Source organism: Cnephaeus nilssonii (assembly GCF_951640355.1).
Source record: "Cnephaeus nilssonii genome assembly, chromosome: 3".
Lineage (NCBI taxonomy): Eukaryota > Metazoa > Chordata > Mammalia > Chiroptera > Vespertilionidae > Cnephaeus > Cnephaeus nilssonii.
The window spans coordinates 99,381,407-99,395,788 of record NC_137074.1 but is presented as its reverse complement, the minus strand read 5'-3'; positions in this window follow the sequence as shown (position 1 = coordinate 99,395,788).

The following is a 14,382-nucleotide window of genomic DNA, read 5'->3' as shown; positions in this document are numbered from 1 at the left end:
AGAATGAATAGTTGAACTCATCCTACTTTATCAAATTTTTGTGAGAAAATTGCATAACTTTATAAATGTTATGGCAGCATATAGTTACTTAACAAGCTAGGTTAATGAAAAGTTAGTTCTTTGTTTTGAAATAAAAATTTGAATTAATTTCATAAATCTACCTTGTCCAACTTTGGAAAATTTCAGGCACTTTGAATAAATCATGGAGAAATACAGCATGTATGCACTGATATGCTAATATTTTCTTGTAAAGTTTTAGAGATTATTACCTTTAATAGAAGATGCAATCACAAAGAGATTGATACATATAAGAATAGAAATCCTTCAGTCTGCTACTAATTAGAAAAAATATAATTGAAAAGTGACACTTGTTCAATGTACAAAATAGAAGATAGCATCCTGAAATAAACATTTCTGTTATTTTTCTATTGCTTATGTTTTGATAGCAAGGCTTATTGCAGTGCAAATTAAGGAAAATACGTTTTGTTCATATAAAAATGATATTTCTGGCACAATTTTATGTGATTTAGTTCCCTCATAGAAATGGAAAATGGTGCTAAGTCAGCTATGTGTTCTTTTTCCCCAGTACCCTGTGGGACCAATACAAGCTTATTGAATAAATGCTTATCAAAAGGCTATTTTGAGTAAGATGTCTTAGAAAAAAATGATTCAGACACATTTAGGCATTTGTAGGATAGTTATAAAATATGCATAGAAATGATCAATAAAAAGCAAATGTGCTAAGTGCAGTACCACACAAGTGGTGTACCAGATTGTTATAGGAGTCCCACAATTAAAAAGTATTCTGGCCGAAACCGGTTTGGCTCAGTGGATAGAGCGTCGGTCTGCGGACTGAAAGGTCCCAGGTTCGATTCCGGTCAAGGGCATGTACATTGGTTGCGGGCACATCCCCGGTAGGGGGTGTGCAAGAGGCAGCTGGTCGATGTTTCTCTCTCATCGATGTTTCTGGCTCTCTGTCCCTCTCCTTTCCTCTCTGTAAAAAATCAATAAAATATATTTTTTAAAAAAAAAGTATTCTGGGCTGAGTATGACTTTGGCCTTTGATGATAACTATGTTTCAGTGAAGGAAACAATAGTGAGTAGTGGTGGGGCAGGAACATTGGACATCATGTTGAGCGAAAAGTAAAGTAAACAAACAAGCAAATGCCTGAAAATGAAAGGCCTCTTGAGAGGAAAACAAATATTTGTACTACCAGTTTGATTTACTACTCTCTTATAAGAAAATTCTACAGAAATGAAACCCCATGTAATTATGTTAGGGGTTACCTGGAGAGAAACTTGCATTATAGAAATACTCAGGGTCCTTCAATTAAATTTTGTAGACCAGTGGTATTCAAAGTGTGGTCCCTAGACCAATAGCATCAGTGTCACATTGAGACAAAAATTCTTGGATGCTTCTGCAAACCTACAGAATCAAACACTCAGGAAATGGATCTTAGCAACCTCTTCTAGCAAGTCCTCCAGGTAACTTCATTGCACTTGGGGTGGAGAAACACTGATGTGGACAAACAACGCAAGTCTCTCTAAGTCTGTCTGGCACTAGCTGTGATAGACCATAAGTGTGACTCCTGCAGTGCTAACATTGTTCATTCTATCTACAATCTAATGACAGATAAAAGAAAGATAAATGAGAGGATATGACTTTGTATATAAAACAAGTTCCATAGGATAATCTAATGTCAAGTCTTCTGACTAAAGACACAACTCAATATTTAAAAAAATGTATTCTGCATTCCCACCAATAGTGCATAAGGTTTTCCTTTTCTTCACATCCCCAGCAGAATTTGTTACTTAATTATTTATTGACTAGAGGCCCAGTGCATGAAATTCGTGCATGGGGGCGGGTGTCCCTCAGCCCGGCCTGCACCCTCTCCAATCTGGGACCCCTTGAAGGATGTCCTACTGCCGGTTTACAGGGATTGGGCCTAAACCGGCTGTTGGACATCCCTCTCACAATCTGGGACTGCTGGCTCCTAACTGCTCACCTGCCTGTCTGCCTACCTGATTGCCCCTAACCACTCTGCCTGCAGGCCTGCTTGCACCTAACCGCCTCCCCTGCCGGCCTGCTTGCTCCTACCTTCGCTCCCCACTAGCCTGCTTGCCCCCAACATCCCCCCTGCTGGCCTGATCACTCCAAACTGCCCCCCCACCCGCTGTCCTGATCACCTCCAACTGACCCCCATTGACAGCCTGCTTGCCCCCAACTGGCCCCCCCTGCTGGTCTGCTTACCCCCAACGGCCCCGCCCCCACCAGCCTGATCACCCACAACTGCCATCCCATCCTGGCCTGATCACCCACAACTGCCCTCCCCTCTTGGCCTCTAACCGCCTCTACCTCAGCCCCACCACCATAGGTTTGTCCAGAAGAATGTCCGGAAGGTCTCCTGGAAGGTCTCCCAGTCAAATTAGCATATTACCATTTTATTAGTATAGATAGAGGCCAGGTGCATGGGTGGGAGCCGGCTGGTTTGCCCTGAAGGGTGTCCCAGATCAGGGTGGGGGTTCCCTTGGGGCGTGGGACAGCCTGGGTGAGGGGCCTGTGGTTGTTTGCAGGCCAGCCACGCCCCCATGGGGTGAGGGGCTGAGGGCTGTTTTCAAGCTGGCCACAGCCCCTTCAAGGTTGGGCTTCCTATTGGGGTGCCTGGCCAGCCTGGGTGAGGGTCTGATAGCTGTTTGCAGGCTGGCCAACCCTCACCCCATGGGGGTGTGGCCAGCCTGGGTGAGTGGCTGAGGGCTGTTTTCAGTCTGGCCACAGCCCCTTCAGGGTGGGGGTTCCCACTGGGGTTCCTGGCCAGCCTGGGTGAGGGGCTGATGGCTGTTTGCAGGCTAGCCATAGCCCCCCAGCAGGGACCCTCACCCCATGGGAGTGTGGCCAGCCTGGGTGAGGGGCTGAGGGCTGTTTTCAGGCTGGCCACGCCCCCCAGCGATCCAGGCTCCCAGCCCCTCTGTTTTTTCAGCACCTCCTTGAGCAGAGGCCAGGGCTGGCTGGAAGCAGGTATCTGGGATTTATTTATCTTCTATAATTGAAACTTTGTAGCCTTGAGCAGAGGCCATGGCAGGCCAGGGGCAACCCAAGCCTCCTGCTCATTCCAGCTCTGTGGCCACTGTCATCTTTGTTGGGTTAATTTGCATACTTGCTCTGATTGGCTGGTGGGCATAGCGGAGTGATGGTCAATTTGCATATTTCTCTTTTATTAGTGTAGATGATAAACATTCTGGCAGGTATGAGGTGATACCTCATTGTAGTTTTAATTTGCATCTCCCTGATAATTAGTGACTTTAAGCATTTTTTTCAAGTCTATTGGCCATCTGTTTGTCCTCTTTGGAGAAATGTCTATTCAGGTCCTTTGCCCATTTTTTAATTGGATTATTTGTCTTCCTGGCATTCAGTTTTATACGTTGTTTATATATTTTAGAAATTAATTTCTTATTGGATATATCATTGGCAAATACATTTCCTCATACAGTGGGTTTGTTTTGTTTGTTTGTTTGTTTTTGCTTTTTAGCTTGATATGGTCTATTTGTTTAACTTTTCCTGAGTTTCCCTTGCCCTTGGAGACAGAATCCTGAAATAGCAATCAGAAAGAGTATATGCTTATAGCAGCATTATTTACAATAGCCAAGATTTGGAAAAAGCCCTATTGCTCATCAGCAGATGAGGGGATAAAAAAGCTGTGGTACATTTATGCAATGAAATATTATGTGGCTATTAAAAAGAAGGAACTCTTCAACAGTGTGGATGGACATGGAGAATATTATGTTAAGCAAAATAAGCCATTCAGAGAAAGACAAATACCACAGATATCACTAATATGTGGAATCTAATGAACAAAATAAACTGACAAACAAAATAGATCCAGAGACATGAGAGCATGGAACAGACTGACAGATCTCAGAGGGAAGGGGGCCTGAAGAAGGAGGTGGGAAGAGATTAACCAAAGAACATATATACACATACTAGAGGCCCAGCATTTGAAATCACATGGCCCTGCCCACCCACACATGCCTCGCGCACCCACCTGCCACCCCACCTTGACACCCTAACCTCTCCACCCAGAGCTCAAGCTCACCTGGCCCTGTTCTCAACCCCTCTGGCCTTCTCTGGCTGCTTCAAGCCCCTCCCTCGGTCCCACGAGTTGCCTCAGGGTGGTCCAGCCTCCTCCTCACTTCTGCCCCATCTCCAGAGCAACATGGTGGCCCCGCCCCACTGCTCACGCAGCCTCCTGCAGCATGAGGCCATCACAACCATTAGCATATTAGCTCTTTATTATATAGGATATGTATAGTCTATTTACACAGACAGTAGTTCAGTGAGGCCTATGGTAGGGTAGGGGCCAGGTGGAGGGAGGCAAAGGAGAGAAAATTAGGGACATCTGTGATCCTGTCAATAAAAAAAAAAAATTAAAAACAACAACAACAAAAGGTATTTTATTGCTTTAGAAAACCCCCATTCTGTGCCAGGCACTATTCCAAGTACTTTACATGTACTATATCATTGAACACACCTATATTTTCAAAAATTAAGAAAAATTATCTTAAATTCAATTATCATATGTATATATGTATATATAGAGAAATATAAAAATTGTAAAACCAAAAAGCAAGATTTGAGATTTGAAATTGTTTTAAACAAAAAAGGAATAAAAAATAGCATAAAATACATGAATAGGAAAAATAAAAGAGCAAAATGATATATAAAGATTATCCCACATTGATGGGTCTATGGGCAATTACATAATAGTAATAATAATAATAAACCAATATTAATTATTATTTTAATACTAGAGGCCCGGTGCACGAAATTCATACACGGGGGCGGGGGGGGGTTGTCCCTCAGGCCAGCCTGCACCCCTCTCCAATCTGGGACCCCTCAAGGGATGTCCGACTGCTCATTTAGGCCAGCCACGCCCCACTGGGATCGGGCCTAAACGGGCATTCGGACATCCCTCTCACAATCCAGGACTGCTGGCTCCCAACTGCTCGCCTGTCTGCCTTCCTGATTGCCCCTAACTGCTTCTGCCTGCCAGCCTGGTCACCCCCTAACCACTCTCATGCCAGCCTGATTGATGTCTAACTGCTCCCCCTGCCAGCCTGTTTGCCCCCAACTTCCCTCCTCTGCCGGCCTGGTCACCCCTAACTGCCCTACCCTGCAGGGTTGATTGCCTCCAACTGCCCTCCCTTGCAGGCCTGATCGCCCACAACTGCCCTCCCTTGCAGGCCTGGTGCCTCCCAACTGCCATCCCCAGCTGTCCATCTTGTGGTGGCCATATTGTGTCCACATGGGGGCAGGATCTTTGACCACATGGGGGCAGCCATATTGTGTGTTGGAGTTGAAACTTTGTAGCCTGCAGTGGAGTCCTGGCCTGGTCAGGGTGTGTGGAAAGCTTTGCTTCCTCTATTGCCAGAGACAACCCTAGCCTCCTGCTCTTTCCAGCTCCGTGGCTGCCGCCATTTCTGTTTGGATTTGTTTACCTTCTACAATTGAAACTTTGTAGCCTTGAGTGGAGGCTTAGGCCAGCAAGGGCAGGCGGAAAGCTTGGCTTCCTCCATTGCCTGGGAAACCCAAGCCTCCCTTCTGCTCTCTGTGGCTGCAACCATCTTGGTTGGGTTTCTTTGCATACTTGCTCTGATTGGCTGGTGGGCGTGGCTGGTGGGCATGGCTTGTGGGTGTAGCAGAGTGATGGTTAATTTGCATATTACTCTTTTATTAGGTAGGATATTATAATTCAAGTGTTTATCAGAGTAGTCTCTCAAGCCTGGCTACCTCTTATAAATCTTGCCCCCATCTCTTCCTAACTGTGTGAACTTGAATAAGTACTTTAGCTTTTTAGAGCCTTATTTTCTTCATCTATCAAATGGTAATTAGCATTTACATTACATGAGGATTAAATGAGGTAAACTATGTATAGAGGTTAAAAGGGCGATTAGTGTTATAATTACTCAATGAATATTATATCCAATATAATTGTTTTACCTTCATAAAGTATAAAAATTTGTTGTTTACAATCATGAAAATAGTTTAATCTAAAAATGTTTAAATATAATGATAACTACTCTTCTAATAAAATGGAACATTAACATACAGTTTAGATAGTATTCTATTTCTAGTGTATGAGTAACAACATAAAGCTGCCCCTAAAAGAGCTATATAAGTGTACAGTTAAATAAAAGCTAGAGTAGCTCAGTAAAGATGAATTTGCATTGAATGATATATCTTGAACCCTATGTTGGTTTACAGTAAAATTGAGAGCAAAGATATTTACATGCAGAGATATGGTTCATGCAAAGCATGAAAATATGGGGGTTGTTCAAACAGTGATGTGTAGAGTGTGGCCACTTGTGATGGCAGACATGTCTATATTTGCTATTTGGTGAGTCTAGAAAAGTTGATCTTGGCAAGATTCTCAAGGGATTTGGTGGTTAAGGCTAGGGCATCTGGAGTCGGAGTGTAAAGGTAGAGCTTCTGGGAATAACAATATGGTAAGTGTTTGTATAATGAACAACTGGAAAGAGAGATTGGACTACACTATTCAAGGAACTAGAAAGGGAAGGAATGGGGAATGGTGATGGAAAGAGAGAGAGAGAGAGAGAGAGAGAGAGAGAGAGAGAGAGAGAGATAAGACCTTAAAAAAAAGAAGCTGGTAGAACCTATAACCTAAATATAAATGTAAGGGGAAAGCAGTAGTCAAAATGATGTCTTGGAAATTTGTGAACATTTTGAAAAACAGGAAAGTAAGAAAGAATACTAGGAGAAACCAAGATGGCGGCATAGGTTAAACACCTAACCTACAGCCGGGCACAACAATATCAAAAACACAACTAAAAGTCAAAACGGACATCATCCAGAACCACAGGAAAGCTGGCTGACTGAAATGCCCACAATTAGAAGGAAAAAGAAAACCACAAGGAAAATCAGAGAAGCCGTAAAAGCTTGAGGTATGGAGACACAGGCGGAGACACGAGCCCGCGCGCGTGCGGGGAAGATGGAGCCGGAGAGGAAGGGGCGGCTGACGGCCTGGCTGGCGTTCTCTGGCGGGAAGGAGATAAAAGCGCCAGATTGTGCTGAACCCCAGCTCCGACTGCACTGAACCCCATTTCCCGGCGAAACCCTGGGAAGCCGGGCTCATGCTGGGGGAGTCTGAGCTGTGGGACGGAGACACAGAGGAGCTGCGCCGGAGCCGCGCACGGGAATGTGCGCAGAGGAGGGTCTGTTGCCTGTGCCGCTGGATTGCCCTAGCAGGAAGGAGACAAAAGCTCCGGACTGTGCTGAACCCCTAGTTCCAACTGCACTGAACCCCAGTTCCGGGAAAGACCCGGGGAAGCCAGGCTCATACTGGGGAAAGCTGGGCTGTGGGGCAGAGATGCAGAGAGGCGGCGAAGAACAGAGCACCGGAGGCGCGCACGGGATTGTGCGCGGAGGATGGGCTGTTGACTGTGCCGCTGAGTCGCCCTGGAGGGAAGGAGACAAAAGCGCCAGACTGAGGTGAGCCCCAATTCTGACTACACGGAGACCCAGTTCCGGGAGAGAATCTGGGAATCCAGATTCATTGGGGGAGAGACTACACTGTTTGGCAGCGGGCGAAACTCCAGGGCACTTTTCTCTCAGAGGTGTTTGCTGGGAGTACGGAGGGACACAGGAACCTCATAGGGCGGGGCTGACAGGAAGCCAAGGCGGTAGGCTCCGCCCTGTAACTCCGCCCCATCCAAGCTGAACACAGAGGCTTTTACAATTTTGCAAGTCTAGTTGAATGGGGCTGTCTCCCGGCATAGACACAGCTGATCCTCACAGCCAATTGGGCTGGAGGTCACATCCTCCCAGTGTACCAACAGCAATCAAGGCTTAACAACACCAAGACTTTGCACTCAGCCCACAAAGGGGGATATCAAGAGCGACCACCTAGGGAGATTGGGGAAGCTGAGCGATAGGGAGGCAGCCAAAAGGGGAAGGCACCCAAACAGGTCACGAATATAAGGGATGCTGTAATTCCTGCTGAGGGGCCACAGGCAGTAGCTGACCTACACTCCATTGGAGACCCAGAAACGAAGGCATCTAGTGGTCGGTGTGAGATGACACCAGACTTCGACCACTCCCATAAGGGACACATTCAAAAGGCAGACGCAGTGAGCGCCGAAGCCTTGCTGCACCAAGACCCGGCACATAGGCGTGTCTTCCGCACAGCAACTCTTCCTTTATAGACACAGAGGGTCCGCACGGCCAATAGGCCTGGAGGACAATCCCTCCCAGTGACACCAACAACAATCAAGACTTAACTATACAAACAAGGACCAAGATGGAGGCATAGGGCAGAAGCCTGATTGCTACCTACCACAACGGTTTTGAGACTACGACGGGAGAGCAGAGCAGACACCATCCAGAACCACCGGAGGGCTAACTGAGCGGATGCTATACAACTAGAATAAAAGAGAGGGGTACGCGGGATGAAGCTGATGCCGGTGACCCAAAGACCACACTTTAAAAACTACGGCTCAGGCGACACAATGGCGGCCTGGAACGTGCTCGGTGCAGTTCCCCCAGCGGTCTCCGGCTGAGGGGAAGGCTTCACTCGCTGCCGAGCACGGACAGACGAGCCCCTGGGAGACATGGGGCGGGAGACTACGCGCTTGCTGACCTCCGAGTCCTTCAAGAATCTCAACACCCCGGAAGCGGCCAGGTGCGCACGCTCGGCGACCGGCCACCGCTGCAGACCCAAGGGCCGACGCAGCCACCCCGGACCAGCCCGCCGCCGCGCACCGGGCACACCGGAGCTTCGCCGAGCCCGCCGCCCAACGAGTTCTGCGGTGGCTGCCCTGGAACTCTGAGAAAATGGCCGAAGGAATTGCTGAGAGGGAATTGACCAACAGGAATTGGGATCAAGAAGACGAAACCCCGCTGGGTCCCGGATCCGGGTGAAGCCGCGTGCCCCTGGGTCTGGGTGAGGCTGGGAACTGGGTCAGGGTGAGGCTGGGCCCCGGGTCCGGGTGAGGCCACGTGCCCCTGGGTCCGGGCGAGGCCATGCGCCCCTGGGTCCGGGTGAGGCTGAATCCTGGGTCTGGGCGAGGCCATGCGCCCCTGGGTCCGGGTGAGCCCTGGGCCCCGGGTCCGGGCGAGGCCGCGGGCCCCGGGATCCGGGTGAGCCCTGGGCCCCGGGTCCGGGCGAGGCCGCGGGCCCCTGGATCCGGGTGAGCCCTGGGCCCCGGGTCCGGGCGAGGCCGCGGGCCCCGGGATCCGGGTGAGCCCTGGGCCCCGGGTCCGGGCGAGGCCGCGGGCCCCTGGATCCGGGTGAGCCCTGGGCCCCGGGTCCGGGCGAGGCCGCCGGCCCCTGGATCCGCGTGAGCCCTGGGCCCCGGGTCCGGGCGAGGCCGCCGGCCCCTGGATCCGCGTGAGCCCTGGGCCCCGGGTCCGGGCGAGGCCGCGGGCCCCTGGATCCGGGTGAGCCCTGGGCCCCGGGTCCGGGCGAGGCCGCGGGCCCCTGGATCCGGGTGAGCCCTGGGCCCCGGGTCCGGGCGAGGCCGCGGGCCCCTGGATCCGGGTGAGCCCTGGGCCCCGGGTCCGGGCGAGGCCGCGGGCCCCTGGATCCGGGTGAAGCAGTGCCCCTGGGTCCAGCCGAGACCAAACCAGAGGGAGTCGGACCTGCATTACCACCATTTGTCCACCATCCAGAGCTGAGGGGTCAGTGCCGACATGTACTCATAGGGAACCGGTGGACATTGATATTGGGTCTCAAAAGAACTGTTGGTCCAGAAAGAAACTCACTACAGACTGATTCATTTGCCTGTCAGCATAACTATTATTGCTCGTCGCACATTCAATTCTTATAAGTATATCTATAGTGACACATGATTTCGCTCATCTAGGGGAAATGATGAACAACATAGACTGATGAACAAGAACAGAACCAGAAACAAGGAGGCATCGATCGGACTATCGGGCCTCAGAGGGAGGATAGGGGAGGGTGGGGGGAGGGGGGAGAGATCAACCAAAGGTCTTGTGTGCATGCATATGAGCCTAACCAATGCTTAAGTTCAACAGAGGGTTGGGGCATCCAAGGGGAGGGGTGTGGGATGGGAATGGGGGGATGAGGACAAATATGTGACACCTTAATCAATAAAGAAATTAAAAAAAAAAAAAAAAGAAAGAATACTAATTTTATATAGAGAATGTTATGCTCTATTTAGGCTGATTTAATATGAAAGCATGACAGGGAAATAAAAGTAGCTATGCAGCAGATGGAAACACAGATATAAAGTTCTAGATAGAGTGGTATCTGAGTCATTACATAGAAATAACATTTGAGATTTCAGAGGTATGAGAGGAGAAAATCTAAAGGCAAAAGATTAAATGGAAGTGCTCCGGTTTAGCGAAAAAAGTGGTAAAGGGGAAACCAGTAAAGATGGTTGGAGTGGGTGCTGTGTAAAGTAAGGGGGTGGGGAGGAGAAAATTGTAGTGATATGGTAATGTACCATGAGGCAAGTGCAGAAGAGAGGGGACGTTGTTTTAAAGGAAAAGTGAGGGAAAAGAGCAATAGTTGGTAGAACTGAAAAGCCATCAGGATTAGTCATTGTGAGCTCATTATTATTGTAAAATATAAAGTTATTGGTGAATGCAAAATATAGAGAGTGAAAGAAGGGCTGTAAACATGTTTAAACATAGGAGATAAGTTTACTTAGTAAATGTAGAATCCAGTGGGTGAAAATAGATATAAAAGTATGTGGAAGGAAGAAATAATAGATTCAGATAAATATTATTTTTGGTTCAGAGGCAGTCAGAAAGGGAAATCACATTTATTGTTGAAATTATTATCAATATAGTAAGAGAAAATATTACATACCCAGTATTTTGAAAGGTGGATGCTTTTGGGGAATTGAGAGTAGCTATACTTTGAAGTAGTGATAGTATTATTGAGATTTAAATCCATTAATAAAAGAAAAACTTACTAAAAATTAGTCAAGGTACTGTTGGCATCAACAGATAATTTAATTTTCAAATTCTATTGCTTGCTCCAGTAATCCCATGTACTATTTTAAATGTAAATTTGGCAGAGGAATGTTTTAAACTTTACAGTGGGAGCAACTACTTTATTATGTAAATATTTGTAATACTTTTTAATTCTTTGAGTTTAATTTCAAAAATGACTTCTAAAAACTTTAGTGTGTTTTCTATTTCCATATTATACAATTATTTTTTAAATATATTTTTATTTATTTCAGAGAGGAAGGGAGAGGGAGAGAGAGATAGAAACATCAATGATGAGAGAAAATCATTGATCAGCTGCCTCCTGCACACCCCCTACTGGGGATCCAGCCTGCAACCCAGGCATGTGCCCTTGACTAGAATCAAACCTGGGACCCTTTAGTCCACAGGCTGATGCTCTATCCACTGAGCCAAACCAGCTAGGGCTATACAATTATTTTTGAGACACTATATTTGTATATTTGCTTTAACATCTATTTGATAAATCACAGAGGTTGAATAATTTTCTACAAGAAATGAGCTTAGGAAATGAGTTATGGAGGTAAAGGAAGAGCCCTTGGAGCTTGGGAGTGAGAAAGCTAATGGTGCAGGGAGGGGGGGAGGGGATGGAAAAGGGATAATCACGCTCCTGGGAGGGAGAGCGCACTGAGTCCTCCATCCTAAGGGTTTTAAGGGCAGAGATTTTAGGGGAGGTCCCAAGGAAAAATCTTAGTAGAATATTCAGCAGCTTTCCCGGTGTGTTCTTTCAGGGTTGTGGTCTCCACTAATTGGTCGGTGCCAGGGCAGGGGTCATTATTCAATGGAGCTGATCTTGATGTCAGCCGTGGCTGGTTTTATTGATTATCTAGGCCTGGAGCCAAAATGCAACTGAGGCATAGATGTTATCTCTCAGGAGGAAAGGTCAGGGGGTCCAAATCATGTGACCAGTGATATGGGGAGGGAAAGTCACCCTGGGGGCGAGGTACCATCCTACAATTGAATGTCCATTGCTAGGCACCTGAGGCTTTCCACACTGATGACCTTCTGTGTAATATTATCCAATAGCAATAGGAACGAGTATATTGGTCTCATAAAATATACAAATGGTGCCGGGCCGGTGTGGCTCAGTGATTGGGAGGTAGAGGTTTGATTCCAGATTAGGGCACATGTCCATGTACTGGTCTCAATCCCCAGTGAGGGGCATGCAGGAGGCAGCAGATTCATGATTCTCATCATTGATGTTTCTATCTCTCTCCCCCTCTTCCTTCCTCTCTGAAATTAATAAAAATATATACAGGCAGTCCTTGGGTTACGTTGGACTCGATGTACATCGTTTCGTGGTTACATTACCATCTCCCATTTATTTATAAAAAAAAAAATTCCGTCATTTCGATGTATGTACATATGTGCTTTATTTTTTTATTATTTTTTACCACAAGTAAAGGTCAGGAATTGTTATCTTTCTTTTAATTTTTTTTTACTGTTTCACTTCATTACTGCTTTGTATGTGCTCCATGTGAGTGATGTAGGTGCTTACTTATGTAGGTGAAAATCGCATTACGTCGCGCCATAGGAACGGATCTCCCAAGGATCTACTGGAATTTATATTTGTTGAGCTTAACATATTTCTTGACCATATCCTCAAAATATAAAGAATAGCAAGTAAAATGAGTCAACAATAATCTTTTCCACAATAGCTGAAAACATTGAGTAATTTTTAAGACTCTTAATATATGCTTACATCTAAAAATAAGATACATACTTTTGGCTTAGAATTGGCCAGATCTGAAATATTTGGCACATATCCAGAGGAACATAACTGTTTATCTTAGTCTGTTCATGCTGCTATAACAGAATACCACAGGCTGGGTAGCTTATAAACAACAAACATTTATCGCTCATAGTTACAGATTTGAAGTCTAAGGCTATGAAGCTGGCATGTTGGATGAGGGCCCTCTTCTGAGTTGCAGACTTCTCATGGTATCTTTATGCGGCAGAAGTAGCTAGGGAGTTCTCTGAAGCCTTTTATAAGGGCACTAATCCCATTCAAATGGGCTCTACTTTCATAACTTAATAACCTCCCAGAGCAACACCTACTAATACCACCACCTTTGGGGGTTAAGAGTTGAAAATGTGGATTTTGGGGAACATAATCAGACCATAGCACTGTCATAGATTGTTTTGTTTTCTAATTGGATATGATAAATGAACATTGACAAATTTGGTAATTAAGATTTGGCATAGATACCAATTTAATTAAAGAGTATTATACCCATTAAATAATTTGTTGGACTTTCCTTAATTTTGTAAAACCAAATACTTTATTAAATTATTTATATAGTGATGAATTCTATATGCAAATGATTAACATTTTTGTATATTTGAAGAGTAACATCTACCCTTTATTTGTAACTAATAAATTTTAGAAGTTCTTATTTAGATTTAAAATTATTTTTATTAATGTTTCTGTTTTTTAGACTTAATTTTTCCCATTATTCATCTGCTGCTGCTTACTAATGTTTATTTTCTTCAAGTAAAATGACCCCTAATATAAAATATATAATATTTAATTAACAGTGCGCCTTAAAAAATGCTATCCTCTCTGACTTATTCTTCTCAATAAAGAGGTGATGCTCAGATGACTTTATAAGATTAGTGAGTGAAGATTAAAGTAAAATTATGTATAAATCTTTGACCAACAATTTATTAGCATGAAATAGCTAACCAGCAAAATCCCATCTGACAATTATATAAAGAGATCATTGATAATATAAGACAGGAAGTTGTATTAACCTGATTTCTAAATCAAAGGGAGGCTTTTTTCTTGTTGAGCACACGCTGAGACCATGGGGATAAAGAACACCTGAAAAACTAGGAGCCAGAAAACGTTACATACTGATCTGCAATCTGACAATCAGTAGTGAGTGGTAAGTCTGAATGTGTACCACTCAGAAGCACCATTGCCAAGGTAATGGGGTCTTTTGCTGTCACCTGTGAGTCTTCATTGGAGAACTGGGGATAGTCTCAAGATCTGTACAAATGGGCATAGCAGAAACACACACTATGAATGTTAAGTAATTAGAAAAGCTCAACTCTGTACTTAAAAGGTACAGGTTGATATGCATATGGTCTGACTGAGCAATCAAAGGGAAATGTGTACATGTGTTCAATATAAAAATGCATTGGAATGTTTTTGTCAGCAGTCTTCATAATAGACACATTGAAAACCACCCCAAAATCCACCAAAAGCAGGATAAATTAATAAATGCATATTCATGCAGCGTAATACTATTGAGCAATAATGATGAACTACAACCACAGGCAACAACATGAATGAATCTTAAAAATAGAATGTTGATGAAGAGAAGCCAGACACACAATACATCCAGTGTACTAATTCCAAATATGTA